This window comes from Mirounga leonina, unplaced genomic scaffold, assembly GCF_011800145.1.
Source record: "Mirounga leonina isolate KUSES-001 unplaced genomic scaffold, KU_Mleo_1.0 Mir_153, whole genome shotgun sequence".
Classification (NCBI taxonomy): Eukaryota; Metazoa; Chordata; class Mammalia; order Carnivora; family Phocidae; genus Mirounga; species Mirounga leonina.
Genome location: NW_023270387.1, coordinates 10,922,749 through 10,941,257, shown reverse-complemented (window position 1 = coordinate 10,941,257; position 18,509 = coordinate 10,922,749).

Sequence of the window (18,509 nt, the reverse complement as noted above, 5' to 3'; positions counted from 1 at the left end):
GCATTTTAGCTATTCCAGGCTTCTCTGTAAAATGTTTTCAGGTTAAAGCTTCAAAATCCAAAAACTTACCTCTTTGTGGCTCCTTCTTCCAAGTTTCATCTTTCAGAATTTGCCTGTCTTTGTTCACTCTCCATAGCCTTCAAGTATTTGTTTTTAGTATTTTGTTCAGAGTTGCTTATTGTTATGTGAGGAAGAGTCAATCTGCCACAAGCTACTTGGCCATATATGAAGCAGATCTTTTTTCTTAACTTTTTTTCATTCATTCTCCACCCATACTCCATTCCCTTTTTCTTATAGTCACCCATTCCAAACTACTATTCCCCATAGGAGTCCAGCTCTTATTCGATACATATATTTAGGCATGTATGTGACCTTGAAAGGCATATGGTATTGTGTTAGTGTATTTATCTTACTTTACATAAAGGCTTTTTTATTCAAAAGTATTTTATATGTCTAATTTATATTGTTGTATGTAAATCTAATTCATAATCTCTGAGAGCTGCATGTATTCCATTTTATAAACATACAAAGTTTAACTTATCCATTCTCCTAAATTAATTGGATCCATCTCTTTCCTTATGTGTCTAATAAAGTCATAAACATTTTGTATGTTTTAATTTACATTTTTGTCTATTTTTCTATTGAGCTTACTGACATTTTCTTTTTTATTTTCAGTAGTAACTTTTATACTCTATTTCTGAATTCTTTATTCGTTTTAAATGTTCCATACATATTATTCTAATCTGTCACCTATCTGTTAACTTGATTATGGTGTCCTTCACTTGAATAAAACTTTTATTTTGACTAATTGAATAAACACTTTTTCTTATAGTTTCTGTTTTGAGAACTTTTTAAGAAATACGTCCTGATTTGAGGTCATAAAGAAACTATACATTTCCTTATATTGCATTTTTAGTTATAACATTCATATTGAGGTCTTTAATTCATTTCGGCTTTTCTGTATGCAGCATGAGATAGGAATCTTTGCTTTTTAAAACTTGTCACAAGTGAGACAATTTTCCCAATACAATTTACTAAATATAATTTTCTGATTTGTGGTGTTACCACTGACATATAACCAACTGCCATATATATAAGCAGGTCTGTTTCTAGAGTATCTATTCAACTTGATTGTTGAATACTCTTAATACTGTTTTATTATGATAATTTATGCTAGGTGTAGTCCTATTTTTTAAATGTTTCCCAGGTATTCACAGACTATTATGTTCCACAGAATTTTACAATCAGGTTTTCTCTCCCCAACCCAAGAAAATCTTCTCAGGAATTTAATTAGAAATAATTAAAATTAAGGGAATTTTAAAATTAAGGGAAAATTAACAATTTTATATTAGGCCATCCTACTTTTCAGTCTTAGAGCTTTTCACTCAGATCTTTTAAAAATGTCCTTAAGAGAGTTTTCAAAATGCCTCCATGAAGGTCAGAGCTTATCTTCTATTGTACTTTCTAATGATTAGATAAATGCTATTGTTCTTTTTTTCTTTTGTGCATTTTTATTGAAATTCTAGTTAACATGCTGTGTAATATTACTTTCAGGTGTACAATATAGTGATTCAACACTTCAAGACAACACCCTGTGCTCATCAATCACAAGTGCATTCCTTAATCCCCATCACCCATGACCCCACCCACCTCTCCTCTGGTGATGATTTGTTTGTTTGCTATAGCTGAGAGTTGGCCTAAGTTTACCTCTTTTTATTTTTTTAACCTTTGTTCATTTGTTTCTTAAATTACATATATGAGTGAAATCATGGTATTTGTGACTTATTTCACTTAGCATAATATTCTCTAGTTCCATCCTTGTCATTGCAAATGGCAAGATTTCTTTTTTTTTTCTTAGCAATATTCCATTGCACATATATACTAAATTTTCTTTTATGTCTCATACCTAGGGTTAGGGTTAGGGACAAGGTAAGTGTCTGGCATAGGGTTAGGGCCAAAATGCTATTGGTTTTTACAAGTTTATTTTGTATACAGCTCCCTACTGACTCACTAATGTTCATAATTTGCTAATTGTGTTTGGTCTTCTTCGTGGACAAGCACAATATCTGCAAAAAAAAAAAAAAAAGAAAGAAAGAAAAAAAGGAAGGTTTGCTTTTTCCCTTAGAATCCTCATAACCTCTGTTTTTTGGTTGTTGTTTTTTTTTTAATTTTATTGTTCAGGATTTCTAAAGTGGCTAACGTCTTTGTCTTCTTCCTGACTTCAAAAAGAAAGTAACTTTTTCCATTTATTGAATTTTAATGCTAAATAAATATTGAAATATATCAAATGCTTTTTTGACAACTGTGCTCCTAATCAGATAAATTTGGGAACAGTGAAAAACCATGAAATATTTGTCTTTAAATCACTAAAATATAAATTACACTGCAAGATTTTTCTCTCTGGGGCCATTTTTTAATCCTAAATTAATACATAATCGACCATGACTAATAAATACACACATACACATAGCTACATCTATATCTATGTTGATAGATATAAAAAGAAGAGAATCTTAAAGCCATGTTCAACATATTCGAAAGGGAATAGGCTTATATTTTTCTTATATTGTGCTTATAAAATTTTAAAACATTTCTATCTCTTAAAAATAATTGGACAGTTTTTTCCTCTTATGTAAACTAGGGATATCTGCACCCACTGATAAAACGATCTCAGCCTGTGAGATCTTTCCCCTTCTAGGAGTGGGGAAAATGGTAACATGTTTATCATCATTATTACATTATTATTACTATGATTATTACTTATATGTATTGAGTGGCTATTTTCTGTCCAATTTTTCTATTCCCTTTAGTGCAAATTAAGGTTTTTAAATTTTCCAGAAGTACAGTCGAAGACTCTTAGAATTTTATTAATTTGCATCTCTCTATTTCTTGGTTGATGTTGTCAGAGGTTTGTCAATCTTACAAGTTTTTTTCAAAGATTCAACTTGGGTTCTTTTAATCCATATTTCTTATTATATCTCATTTCTTTGTTTTTTGTTCCTTTTGGTTTGTTCTGCTTTGTACCTCATGGTACAAAGCAGAACAAACATTTATTGATTGATGCTGGGGTGCAGTACAGCCATTTTTGGTTAAGCTTTATGTGTGTTCTAAAGTTTACAAGGTTCGACAACTACTGGGCTATAACCATTGTCCTCAATTATTCAATAGTGAGACTGCCTGGGAGGCTTTTAAAAAACATACTCTTGAGCAGGGCATTTAGTGTTTATGATTCAGTTGAGGTGGGCTGCAGGGTGGGAATCCATATTTTTAGAAAAGTTTGCAGGTACCCTATTAAGACTTGGAAATCACTGAATTTGAGTCACTGTAAAACACAGTCCACTGCTAAAAGGATGGTAAGAAGGGACCTTTAAGGTTCTAATGATTTTCAAGTTAGAAGTTAACCCCTGTTTAGGTAGTTTTGGGCAAAATGTGAATGTGGTAAGCAATCCAGGAAGAGAAAAAAGGTGTAAAGAGCAAGAGCTGAAAGAAAGGAAGGTCAGCTCCTGAAAAGAAAAACTTCCTCTTATTAAAATGTGGAATGAAAGAGGAGTGGCAGAAACAAGAGAGGTGAAAAGAAGCCACAGCATAAATTCATATTAAGATTGGACTTTATCCCAAAGGTAATGACAAGCCATTGAAGGGGAGAAGACAGGAAGAGTTTTGCTTGAGAAAAAAACAAAAACAAAACTCTGTTTTAGCTACAATGGAGAAAACTAATTGGAGAGAAAGCAGGAGTGAAGACATTTTCACCCTAGGAATGAGTATTGTAATCCAGGCAAGAAATGATGGTGGCTTGAACACTTGGGAAAAGAAAGACAATTTTTAAATTGAAGTATGATTGACATGCAATATTTAGTTTTAGGTATACAACATAGTGTTTCAACACTATGCAATACTCAGCACAGTAAGTGTAGTTACCATCGTCACCAAAGTTATTACCATGTTACTATATTCCCTAAGCTATACTTCCCAGTGACATTTATTACTGGAAGTTTGTAACTCTTAATCTCTTTCCACTGTTTTACCCATACCTCCATGCCTTCCTCTCTGGCAACCACCAGTTTGTTCTCTGTATTTATAAGTCTATTTCTGTATTGTTTTATTTTTTGTTTTTTTAGATTCCACATATAAGTGAAATTATGTGATATTTGTTACTCTCTGATTATTTCACTTAGTGTAATACATTCTAGATCCACACATCTTGTTGCATATTGCAAGATTTCATTCCTTTTTATGGGCTAAATAATGTTCCATTTTATACATATACATGCACACACAGCCCACATTTTTATCCATTCATCCATAAAAAGATACTTAGGTTGCTTCCATATCTTGGCTATTACAAACAATGCTACTATAAAAATAGGGGTACATATATCTTTTCAAGTAAGTGCTTTCATTTTCTTTGGGTAAATACCCAGAAGTGGGATTACTAGATCATATGGTAGCTCTATTTTTAATTCTTTAAGACACTTCATAGTGTTTTGCATACTAGCTACACAAATTTACATTCTCACTGACCCTCCACATCCTCACCAACACTTGTTATTTCTTGTCTTTTTGATCCTAGCCATTTTGACAGATGTGAGGTGCTATTTCATTATGGTTCTGACTGCATTTCCCTGATGATTAGTGATGAGTATCTTTTCATATGGCAGTTGGCTATCTGCATGTCTTCTTCAGAAAAATTACTACTCAGGTCCTCTGCCCATTATTCAGATTTGTGTGCATGTGTGTTAAGTTATATGACCTCTTTAAAGACTTTGAATATTAACCCCTTGCTAAATATATCATATGAAAATAATTTCTCTCATTCCGTAGGGTTTTTTTCACTTTGTTGATATGTCCTTCACTATGCAAAAGCTTTTTTAGTAATTTATTCCCAATTATTTATTACTGCTTTTGTTGCCCTTGCCAGAGGAGACAGATTTAAAAAAAAAAAAAATACATTTCTGGGATGCCTGTGATGAGGGAGCAGAAGGTAAGCTGAGGACAAAGCACAAGCTGACACCCTGCAACCTCCCTCCCACCTCCACCTCACACTCCTGGGTGGGACATGTGTGACATTCTTCCAGGAATCTCCCAAGTGTTGTAATGTTAATACCTTGATAGAGGGGGAAACAACCTTAACTTGACAAGGGCAAGGCCTCTGGTACTTGTAGGTTGGTCCTCTTTAGCATATGAAAGTTCTTTTGAAACCTCCCTTTTCCTTACTTCTCCCAATTCCTGAGTATATAATCAGCCACTCCTCAAGACCCCAGTGCAGCAGATTTCTGCTTTAATAAACCACCATTTATTTGTTTGTTTGGAATATATGTTTTGCTTTGGGGTGAGGATTTTTTTTCTTATGATTTTATTTATTTGTCAGAGAGAGAGCACAAGCAGGGAGAGTGGCAGGCAGAGGGAGAAGCAGACTCCCCACTGAGCAAGGAGCCGGATGTGGGACTCAATCCCAGGACCCTGGGATCGTGACCTGAGCCCAAGGCAGATGCTTAATGACTGAGCCACCCAGGCACCCCAATAAACCACCATTTTGCACCAAAGACATCTCAAGAATTCTTTCTTGGTCATCAGCTCCGGACTTCACCCCACCAAACCTCACCTCTACTCCAAAACTACATCAACCTGGGTGGCTCAGTTGGTTAAGCATCTGCCTTTGGCTCAGGTCAAGAACCCAGGTCCTGGGACTGAGCCCTGCATGTTGGGCTCCCTGCTCAGCAGGGAGTCTACTTCTCCCTCTCCCCCCCTGCTTGTGCATACTGTCTTGTTCTCAAATAATTTAATAAATATATTTATTTGGATTATTTGGAATATATATATATATTCATATATAAGCAGTATTGCTAAGACCAATGTCCAAGAGTTTATTTTCTATTTCCTTTTGGGTCTTTAATCCTTTTTGAATTTACTTGTGTGTATGCTGTAAGAAAATGGTCCAATTTCATTCTTTACGTATAGCTGTCTTGTTTTCCCAACACCATTTATAAAAAAGACAGTCTTTCCTCATTGTATATCCTTGCCTCCTTTGTCATAGATTAATTGACCATATAAGCATCAGGTTAATTCTTGGTTCTCTGTTCCCTCCTATTGATCTATGTGTCTGTTTATGTGCCAGTACTATAATGTATACAGTACACTCTGAAATCTGACTCTGTTAGTTCTACTTTTGTTCTTTTTCAAAATTGCTTTGGCTCACTCTGGAAAACTGTATGGAGGTTCCTCAAAAAGTTGAAAATAGAGCTACCATATGATCCAGCAATTGCACTACTGGGTATTTACCCCAAAAATACAAAAGTAGGGATCCGAAAGGGTACTTGCACCCCGATGTTTATAGCAGCAATGTCCACAATAGCCAAACTGTGGAAAGAGCCAAGATGTCCATCGACAGATGAATGGATAAAGAAGAAGTGGTATATATATACAATGGAATATTATGCAGCCATCAAAAGGAATGAGATCTTGCCATTTGCAATGACGTGGATGGAACTGGAGGGTATTATGTTGAGTGAAATAAGTCAAACAGAGAAAGACATGTATCATATGACCTCACTGATATGAGGAATTCTTAATCGCAAGAAACAAACTGAGGGTTGCTGGAGTGCTGGGGGTGGGAGGAATGGGTTGGCTGGGTGATAGACACTGGGGAGGGTATGTGCTCTGGTAAGCACTGTGAATTGTGCAAGACTGTTGAATCTCAGATCTGTACCTCTGAAACAAATAATGCAATATATGTTAAGAAAAAAAAAAGAAGAAGAAGAAGGTAGTGGGAGGGGAAGAATGAAGCGGGGGAAATCGGAGGGGTAGACGAACCATGAGAGACGATGGACTCTGAAAAACAAACAGGGTTCTGGAGGGGAGGGGGGTGGGAGGATGGGTTAGCCTGGTGGTGGGTATTGAGGACGGCACATTCTGCATGGAGCACTGGGTGTTATGCACAAACAATGAATCATGGAACACTTCATCTAAAACTAATGATGTAATGTATGGGGATTAACATAAGAATAAAAAAAATAAATTAAAAAAATTGCTTTGGCTCTTTGGGGTCTTTTGTGGCTTTATACAAATTTTAGCATTATTCTCGTTCTGTGAAAAAAGAATTAGTGTTTTGATGGGGATGCCATTGAATCTGTAGATTACTTTATGAGGTATGGATATTTTAACAATACCAATTCTTCCGATCAATGAGCATGGTATATCTTTCCATTTGTTTATGTCGTCTTCAGTTCGATCAATCTTGTAGTTCTCAGAATACAAGTCTTTCACCTCCTTGGTTAAATTTATTCCTAGGTATTTTTTGATGCTATTATAAATGAGATTGTCTCATTAAATTCTCTTTCTGCTATTTCATTATTAGTGTAGAGAAATACAACAGATTTCTGTAACTTTCTATCCTGCAACTTTTATGAATTTATGAGTTCTAATAGTTTTTGGTGAACTCTTTAGTATTTTCTCTATATAGTAACATATCATCTGGAAATAGGGACAGTTGTACTTCCTCCTAATTCTTGGAATGCAGTTTCTTATTCTTGTCTAATTGCTGTGGCTAGGATCTCCAGTACTCTCTTGAATAAAACGGGTTATAATGGACATCCTTGTCTTATTCCTGATCTTAGAGCAAAAGTTTTGTTTTTCACCACTGAGTATGATGTTAAGTGTAGATGTGTCATATTTCACCTTTCTTATGTTGAGGTATGTTCCTTCTATACCTACTTTATTCAGACTTTTTATCATGAACAGATGTTGAATTTTGTCAAATGCTTTTTCTGCATCTATTGAGATGATCATATGGTATTTACTCATTGTATTAATGTGGTGTATCACTTTGTGGCTATTGAGTCATTCTTGCATCCATGGAACAAATCCCAGTTGATCATGGTGAATGATGCTTTTAATGTACTGCTGAATATAGTCTGCACATACTTTGTTGATGATTTTTGCATCTATGTCATTAGGGATATTGGCCTGTAATGTTCTTCACTTATACTGTTTGCCTGGTTTCATATCAGAAGAAGTCTTACCTTATAGGATGATGTAGAAGCATTTCTTCCTCTTCTATTTTTTAAGCTGTGAGAAAGATAGTTATTAACTATTTTTTTAATGTTAGGTAGAATTCACCTGTGAATCTATCTGGTCTTAAACTTTTGGGGAGAGTTTTATATTACTGATTCACTTTCATTGCTGGTAATTAGTCTGTTCAGATTTTCTATTTCTTCCTGATTAATCTTGGAAGATTGTGTTTCTAGTAATTTATCCATTTATTGTACTTTGTCCAATTTGTTGGTGTATAATTTTTCACAGTAGTCTCTTATAATCCTTGTGTTTCTGTGGTTGTGTTATAACTGTTCTTTCACTTCTAATTTTATTTAAGTCCATTCTGTCCCTCTCTCCCTCTCTCTCTCTCTTCTGGGAAAGTTTTATTTAGTTACACCAATTACTAAAATCATTGAGTTATTGTAGTACTAATTATAATCTATTAAAATACCATTTTAATATTATCATAATTACAATCCTTTCTTATAGCATTGCCTTTTAAAAAATGTTTGAGTATAGTTGATACACAATGTTACATTAGTTTCAGATGTAGAACTTCTCTATACATTATGCTATATTCAACACATGCGTCTGGCTAATGGTTTAAAAATTTTGTTTCTTTTCTAAGGGCCAGCTTTTGGTTTCTTTGATTTTTTTTTTTTCCCTATTTATTTTTGCTGTAATCATTTCCTTCCTTCTACTAACTTCAGGCTTTGTTTCTTGTCTTCTAGTTTCTTTAGGTCTAAGTTTAGATTAAGATTTTTGTTTCTTAGGGTGCCTGGGTGGCTCAGTCGTTAAGCGTCTGCCTTCAGCTCAGGTCATGGTCCCGGGGTCCTGGGATCGAATCCCACATTGGGCTCCCAGCTCAGCGGGAAGCCTGCTTCTCCTTCTCCCACTCCCCCTGCTTGTGTCCCCTCTCTTGCTGTGTCTCTCTCTGTCGAATAAATGAATAAAATCTTTAAAAAAAAAATAGATTTTTATTTCTTGTGGTAGGTTTGTATTGTTATAAAACTTCCACTTAGAACTACTTTTGCTGCATCCCAAAGATTTTGGAACACTGTGCCTCCCTTTTCATTTGTCTCCAAGTTTTGGTTTTTTGTTTTTTGTTGTTTTTTTTTTTTTTTTTCATTTTCTCTTTTGATCTCTTCCTTGACCCATTAGTTGTTTAGTAGCATGTTGTTTAGCCTCCAGGTGTTCTGATTCCTCCCAGGTTTTTTTCTTGTAATTGATTTCTAGTTTCACAGCACTCTGTTGGGAACAGATGTTTGATATGATTTCAATCATCTTGAATTTATTTTTTTCAAATTTTATTTATTTAAGAGAGAGCATGAGCACAAGTGGTGGGGAAGAAGGGGGTGGAGGGGTAGAAGCAGATTCCCTGCTGAGCAGGGAGCCTGACCTGGGGCTCAATCCCAGGACCCTGAGATCATGACCTGAGCCAAAGGTAAACGTTTAACTGACTGAGCCACCTAGGCACCCCTTTATTTGGACTTGTTTTGTAGCCTAACATATGATCTGTTTTGGAGAATGTCCCACGTGCCCTTGAAACAAATGTGTATACTGTTGTTTTGGATGGAATGTTCTATAAATCTAAATCTATAAATCTATAAAGCTTAAATCTTAAGTTCATCTGGTCTAACATGTCATTTAAACCCATTGTTTCCTTAATGACTTTCTGAGTGATCTATCCATTGACGTAATTGGGGTATTAAATTAACCCACTAGATTTGTATTACTGTGTTTCTCCCTTTATGATTATTAATAGTGCTTTACATATTTAGGCACTCCTATATATGTAGATGTTTATAATTGTTACATCCTCTTCTTAGAATGATCACTTATCATTATGTTATTCTCCTGTCTTTTGTTACATTTTTTGTTTTAAAGTTTATTTGGTCTAGGGGCACCTGCGTAGCTCAGTCAGTTGAGCATCTGACTCTTGATTTTGTCTCAGGTCATTATCTCAGGATCCTGGGATTGAGCCCCTCTATCAGCTCCACATTTAGTGGGGAGTTTTCTTGACGATTCTCTCTCTCCCTCTGCCCCTCCCCCCACCTTGTGCATGCTCGCTTGCTCTCAAATAAATCTTTAAATTCTATTTTGTCTAAGTATTCCTACCTCAGCTTCCCCCCCGCCCCCGCCACACACACACACACACACACACACACTCGTTTGCATTGAAAATCTTTTTCTATCCCTCTACTTTCAGTCTGTGTGTCTTTAAATATGAAGTGGGTCTCTTTTAGGCAGCATATAGAGGTTTCTTATTTTTTATACATTCAGTAACCCTATGTTTTTAGATTGGAGCATTTAGCCTATTTGCATTTCATGTAATTATTGATAAGTATGTACTTATTGCCAAATGTTTGTTTTCTGGTTGTTTTTGTAGTTCTTCACTGTTTCATTTCTCCTCTTGCTCTCTTCCCTTGTGATTTGATGAATTTCTTTAGTGTTATGCATGGATAACTTTCTCTTTTTTATTATAGTTATTTTGCTTTATTGTACTATGTGGTTCATATATAACCCCTATGTATATAGTAATCTATTTTAGGTCGTGCTTGCTTAACTTCCAACATGTTCTACAAACACCATTTTTACTCTTACCCATGTTTATGTATAAAACGTATTTTACATCTTTATCCTCATTCTGTTTTCTTAATTATTGAAATATAGTTGACATAAAATGTTATATTACTATCAGATGTACCACATAGTGATCAATAATTCTATACATGATGCAGTGCTTCCCATGATAAGAATAGTTACCATCTATTACCATGCAACATTACATTATTGAGTATATTCCCTATACAACAATTTTCTTCATGTAACTTATTTTATAATAGGAAGTTTGTAAATTTTAATCTGCTTCACCTATTTTGCCCATCCACACAGCCCCCACCCTCTTTGGCAACCATCAGTTTGTTCTCTGTACTTATGAATCCATTTCTGGTTTTGTTTTGTTGTTTAATTCATTGTAAAGTGAAATCATGTAGTATTTTTGTTTATTTTACTCAACATGGGCTGGATCTAGAGTGTATTCTATCATGAATGGCAAGATTTCATTATACTTTATGGCTGAGTTATACTCCATTGTATATACATTTAACACATCTTCCTTATACATTCATCTATTGATGGACACTTGGGTTGCTTCCATACCTTGGTTTATGTAAATAATGTTTCAGTGAACATAGGAGTGCATATATCTTTACAAAATATGTAATTTTTTTTCCTTTGGGTAAATACCCCACAATGAGTTTACAGGATCATATGGTATTTAATTATTTGAGGCACTTCTGTATTGTTTTGAACAGTGGTGGCTGCAACAATTTACATTTCTACCAACAGTGCACAAGGATTCCTTTTTTTGCATTCTCACCACTTGTTATTTCTTGTCTTTTTGATGACCATCTAACAGGTGTAAATTCATATCCGACTGTGGTTTTGATTTGCATTTCCCTGATTAGCAACGTTGAGCATTTTTTCATGTGTCTGTTGGCCATCTATATGTCTTTTTCAGAAAAAATGTCTATTCAGGTCCTCTGCCCATTTTTTAATCTTTGTGGGGTTGGAGTGTATGAATTCTTTAAATATTTTAGAAATTGACCCCTTATCAGATGGATCCTTTACAAATAACTTCTCCAAGTCAGTAGGTTGCTTTGTCTTTTTTCTTGATGATTTCCTTCACTGTGAAAAATCTTTCTGCTTGGTGTAATGCCAATATTTTGCTTTTGTTTCTCTTGCCTGAGGAGATGTAATTAGAAAATTATTGCTAATGCTAACATTCAAGAGAATACTGCCTATGTTTTCTTCTAGAAGTTTATGGTTCCAGGCCTCAAATGTCGGTTTTAATATGTTTTATTTTTGTGTATGATGTAAGAAAGTGGTCCCGTTTCATTATTTTGCATGTAACTGTCCAGTTTTCCAACACCATTTACTGAGGAGACTGTCTTTTCTCCACTGTACATCTTGTCTCCTGTGTTGTAGACTAACCATGAGTTTATTTCTATGTTCACTATCTTGTTGCATTCATATATGTGACTATTTTTGTGCCAGTACCATACTGTTTCAATTACTATATGTTTTCATTATATCTTGAAATTTAGGATTATGATACCTCCAGCTTTGTTTCTCAAGATTGCTTTGGCAATTCAGAGACTTTTGTGCTTCCAAAGTACTATTGGTACTTTTGTTGGGATGCCACTGAATCTGTAAATTATTTTGGGTAGTAGGACTATTTTAACAATATCAGTTCTTCTGATCCATGAGCATGGTATTTCTTTCCATTTGTTTGTGTTGTTTTCAATTTCTTACCTAAGTATCTTATAGTTTTCAAAGTATGGATCTTTTTGCCTGCTTGATTCTATTCATTCATAGATACTTTATTCTTTTTTAGGCAGTTGTAAATGGGATTGTCTTAAAATTTTTTCTCATACTTTGTTATTAGGGTATAGAAATGAAACAGATTCTGAATTTTCTATCCTTCAACTTTAATGAATTCATTTATTCTAATGTTGGTTTTTTTCCCCCAGTGTCTTACTATTTCCTCTATATAATTATATGTCATCTGGAATTAGTTATGGTTTTACTTCTTCCTTACCAGTTTGGATGGATTGTCTTTTTCTTTTCTGATTGATGAGGACTTCCAATATTCTTTTGAATGTAAGTGGTGAGAATGGACATTTGTGTCTTCTCCCTGATCTTGGAAGAAAAGCTTTCACCACTGAGTATGATGTTAGATGTGGGTGTGTCACATATGACCTTTATTATGTTGAGGTATGGTCCCTCTATACCCGCTTTGTTGAGAACTTTTATTGTGAACAAATGTTGAACTTTGTCAAATGCTTTTTCTGTATCTATTGAGATGATCATATAATTTGTAATGGGTTTTTTGTTGTTGTTAATGTGTTGTATCACATGGATTAATTGTGGATATTAACTCATCTTTGCATCCCTGGAATAAATCCAACTTGTTCATGGTGAATGATACTGTTTTTTTTTTTTTTTTAAGATTTTATTTATTTAGTAGAGAAAGAGAATGAGAGAGAGAGAGCATGAGAGGGGGGAGGGTCAGAGGGAGAAGCAGACTCCCCGCTGAGCAGGGAGCCCGATGTGGGACTCGATCCCGGGACTCCAGGATCATGACCTGAGCCGAAGGCAGTTGCTTAACCAACTGAGCCACCCAGGCACCCGGTGAATGATACTTTTAATGTATTACTGACTTCAGCTCATATTTTGTTGAGAATTTTGGCATCCAGGTTTATTAGGGATATTATGTAGATTTGGGTTTTTGTAATGTCTTTGGTTTTAGTATCAGAGTAATGCTGGCATCATAGAATAAATTTGGAAGCATTCCTTCCTCTTTTATTTTTTGGAATATTTTGTAAAGGAAGTATTAACCCTTCTTTAACTATTTGATAGAATTAGCCTGTGAAGCCATCTGGTTTTAGACTTTTGTTTTTGGGGAGATTTTCTAAATTACCATTTCAACTTTTCTACTAGTAACCAATCTGTTCTGATTGTCTATTTTTTCCTGAGTCTTGGAAGATAAAATTTTCCATTCTAGTTTCTCCAATTTTTTGGCATGTAGTTTCTCATAGTAGTCCCTTACACTCCTTTATATTGCTATAGTGTTGGCTGCTCCTTCTCTTTATGATTTCATTTATTAAAGTCCTCTCTCTTTTTTCCTGATGAGTCTGGCCAAGGGTTTGTCAATTTTGTTTATCTTTTTCCAAAGAACCAGCCCTTAGTTTCATTTATCTTTTGTTTTCTTTTTCAGTCTCTATTTCATTTATTTCCACTGGATTCTTATTTTCTTCTAACTTTGGGTTTCTTTTTTTTTCTTTTTCTTTTTCTAATTCCTTTAGGTACAAGGATAGATTGCGATTTTTCTTGTTTCTTGCAACAGCCCTGTATTGCTGTAACTAGGAACCGTTCAATGACTAAAACATTTTGTTTTCATTTCGTCTTTGATTTCTTTCTTTACCTATTGGTTATTTAGTAGCATGTTGTTTAGCCTCCGAGTTTTTTTCCTTATGTTTCATCAATGTTGTGGTCTGGAAAGATAGTTTATATGATCTTATTCTTTTTTAATTTGTTGAGAATTACTTTGTAGCCTAACATGTGATCTATCCTGGAGAATGTTCCATATGCATTTAAAAAGAAAGTGTACTCTGCTGGTTTGGGATGGAACATTCTGTATATATCTCTTAAGTCCATCTGGTCTAATTTGTCATACAAAGCCACTGTTTTTTTTTTTTAATTAATTGACTTCTTGTCTTGATCTATCCATTGATGCTGGGGTGTTATAGTACCCCACTATTATTGTATTACTTTATTTAGGTGATTCTACATTTGGTGCATAAATATTTACAACTATTATATACTCTTGTTGGCTTGATCATTTTATCATGTAATTTTCTTTTACCTCTTGTTACAGTCTTTGTTTTTAAAGTCTATTTTGTCTGACATAAATATTGCTACCCTTTTTGTTGTTCCATTTGCATGGAATATATTTTTCCATTCATTTTCAGTCTGTAGGTGTCTTTAAGTCTGAAATTAGTCTCTGGTAGGCAACATATAGATAGGTTGTTTTTTGTCTTTTGACTGGGGCATTTCGTTCATTTAATTATTGATAGGTATGTATTTATTGCCATTTTGTTAGTTATCTTCTGATTGTTTTTGTAGTTCTGCTCTGTTCCTTCATTTCTTGCTTTCTTTCCTTGAAGACTTTTTTTTTTTTTTTTTTTTTTTTTTTTTTTTTTTTGGTTTCCTTTTTTTTTTTTTACCAATTATAGGTTTTTGTGTTTGGTTATCATAGAGTTCATATATAACCCCCAAGTATACAGCATTCTATTTTAAATGGATGGTGACTTAAGTTTGAACACATTTAAAAGCACTGTATTTTTCTACTTCTCTCCAATTTTTATGTATATGATACCACATCCCTTAATTATTGTAGATATATAATTGATTTTGCCATTCTTGCTTTCGACCTTTATAGCTCTTTATTTTCCCCTTTAAAAAGTCTCGAACATTTCTTATAAGGTCAGCATAGTGGTAATAAACTAGGTATCCAATTCTGAATGATGTTTATTTTTTTTGTAGGTGTTTCCCTTTTAGCACACTGAATATAACATGTCACTCCATTCTGGTCTGCAACATTTCTGCTGAAGAACCAGCCGATACCCTCTGGGAGTTCTTTGTGACTAGTTGCTTTTCTCTTGCTCTTTTTAAGACACCCCCCCCCCTTTTTTTTTGACATTTTAAATATATGTGTGTTTGTGTGGACATCTTTCTATTCATCTTGTTGAAATATGTTTCATTCCCCAGTTTGACATTTTCAACTATCATTTTTTTTTAGTACACTTTATGCCCCTTTTTCTCTTTTCCAGGGAGCTAGAATATGAATGTTACTATGCTTGATACATTGTCCAAGAGATCCCTTAACCTATTCTTTTTTCTTTTTGTTATTCAGCTTGGGTGCTTTCCATTACCTATCTTCCAGATCACTGATTCATTCTTTATCCTCTAATCTGTTGATTCCTTCTGCTGTATTTTTCATTTCAGTTATTATATTCTACAGCTCAGATTGGTTGGGGTTTAATTTTCTATCATCTCTTTAGTAAATTTCTGAGATCATCCACCCTTTCTTGAGTCCTGTGAGCATCTTTTTGACTATTATTTTGAACTCTTTTTATCTTGATTATTTATTTGGAACAATGGAATTTGACTGTATTAGGTTAGGTCAGCTACATCTCCTGGTCTTAAAAGCAGCAGCCTTCTGTAGAAAGTGTCCTGGGGGGCCCAGTATATAATACTTTTTGGTCACCAGGGGTGACTCCTGGATGGGCTGGGCTGGCCGCCAATAGGTGGGGTTAGCTACCAGCACAGCTGGCTGTAGCTGCAGCTGGGTGGGAGGGGCCAGCCTCTAGTAGAGCTGGCTGAGAGGCCTTACCACAACTGCTGTGGACATGCTGTAGGCAGAGCTGGCTGCCCTCCCCGACCCCTAAGGTAGATGGAAAGTGCCTGAACTGGCTCCTGCCAGGCTAGGGTGAGAAAAATGGCATCCCCCCGCCCCATTACTGTCAAAGAAAGTGCCTATAGATTTCTGCCCCTCCAGCACATGCCCTAAAATTAGTATAATTTTACCTTTATGTATAATCTAGATTATAGAATCTAGATATGCTTTAAACTGCTGCTGCTTGGACCATGTGATATAGTGTTTGTTTGTCCTTCAAGAGAGGAGTCTATTTCCTATAGCTCCCTCAGGCTCTCCCAGTGAACTGCTGCTTCTTGCACCATGTGATATAGTGTTTGTCCTTCAAGAGAGGAGTCTTTATTTCCTATAGCTCCCTCAGGCTCTCCCAGTGTTAAGCCCTAATGATTTGCAAACCCAGCTTTTTAGTGAAAGGTTCCAGGGCTTTGGGCACTCAATGTGGGGCTTGATCCCCTTGCTCCTCAGGGAGTAACTCAACACCTGTGATGTGGATCACCACATTGGGAGTTTAGTTCACAGTATTCTTGTCAATGTGACTTTCTCTTCATGTTTTTAGTTGTGGAGATCTATTCTGCCAGTTACAGGTTATTTTCAGAGTGAGTTCCATTATATGTAGTTGTTGCTTCAAAGTATCCATGGGAGGAAGTGAGCTCAGGATCCTCTTTTTCTACTATTTTCCACACCTATAAACATTTTTTAGAAGGCCTGAACAGTTGTGGGCAAATATATTGAATCCAATTATGAATAATTAATTGATTCAGGTGCATTTACTCTTCCTTTAGTGATACACCTCAAATCTAGTATCACACTCACTGTTGAAAAACTAAAGCCTGGGCGCCTGGGTGGCTCAGTTGGTTGGGCGACTGCCTTCGGCTCAGGTCATGATCCTGGAGTCCCGGGATCGAGTCCTGCATCGGGCTCCCTGCTCGGCAGGGAGTCTGCTTCTCCCTCTGACCCTCCCCCCTCTCATGTGCTCTCTCTCATTCTCTCTCTCAAATAAATAAATAAAAAATCTTTAAAAAAAAAAAAAAAAGAAAAGAAAAACTAAAGCCTTTCCTCTAAAATCAGGAACAATACAAGGATGTCCAGTCTCATCTCTTTTATTCAACATACTACTGGAAGTACTAGCTGCAGCAATTAGAGAAGAAATAACTGTTATCTAAATTGGTAAGGAAGAAGCAAAACTGCCACTATTTCTAGGTGACATGATACCATATATAGAAACCCTAAAGATTTCAACTACTAAAATAAGTGAATTCATCAAAATTGAGGATACAAATATAGAAATCTGCATATCTATACACTAATAACAAACTAGCAGAAAATTTAAGAATATAATCCCACTTATAATTGCATTAAAAAGAATAAAATACCTAGGAATAAATTTAACCAAGTGAAAGACCTATACTTGAAAACTATAAGAAAGACACTGAGGAAGTAATTAAAGGTGACACAAACATGAAAAGATAAACCATGTTAATGGATTGGAAGAATATTTTTAAACCGTGCATTCTACGCAAAGCAATCTATAGGTTCCATGCAATCCTGATCAAAATACCAATAGTTTTTTTCATAGAACTAGAACATACAATCTTAAAACTTGCATGGAACCACAAAAGTCCCCAAACTGCAAAAGCAATTTTGAGAAAGAACCAAGCTAGAGGTACCAGAATTCCAGATTTCAAGATATACTACAAAGCTACAGTAGTCAAAACAGTACAGTACTGACACAAATATAAATACATATATCAAGGGAAGAGGATCTAGACCCCAGAAATAAATCTACACTTTTATGGTAAATTAATCTATGAGAAAAGAGGCAAGAGTATACAATGGGGAAAACATAGTCTCTTCAATAAATGGTATTGGGAGAACTGGACCACTTTCTTACACCATACACAAAAATAAACTCAAAATGGATTAAAGACCTAACTGTAAGATCTGAAACCATAAAACATCTAAAACAAAACAAGCAGCATTTTATGGATATGTCTCCTCAGGTAAGGGAAACAGCAAAAATAAACCACTGAGCCTATGTCAAGCCAGAAAGATTTTGCCCAGTGATGGAAACTATCAACAAAATGAAAAGCAACCAATTTAATGGGAGAAGATATTAGCAAATGATATATCCTACAAAGTGTTAATATTCAAAATATATAAAGAACTCACACAATACCAAATATGATAATCTAATTAAAAATGGGCAGAGAGGGGTGCTCACATGGCTCAGTCCATTAAGTGTCTGCCTTCAGCTCAGGTCATGACCCCAGGGTCCTGGGCATAGGGTTCCCTGCTCATGCACATGTACACACACATGCTCTAATAAAAAAAATCTTTTAAAAAATTTTAAATTTAAATTTTAAAAAAATGGCCAAAGAACCTGAATAGACATTTTTCAAAGAAGACATATGGATGGCCAATGGACACAGGAAAAGATGCTCAACATCACTAATTATTAGGGAAATGCAAACCAAAA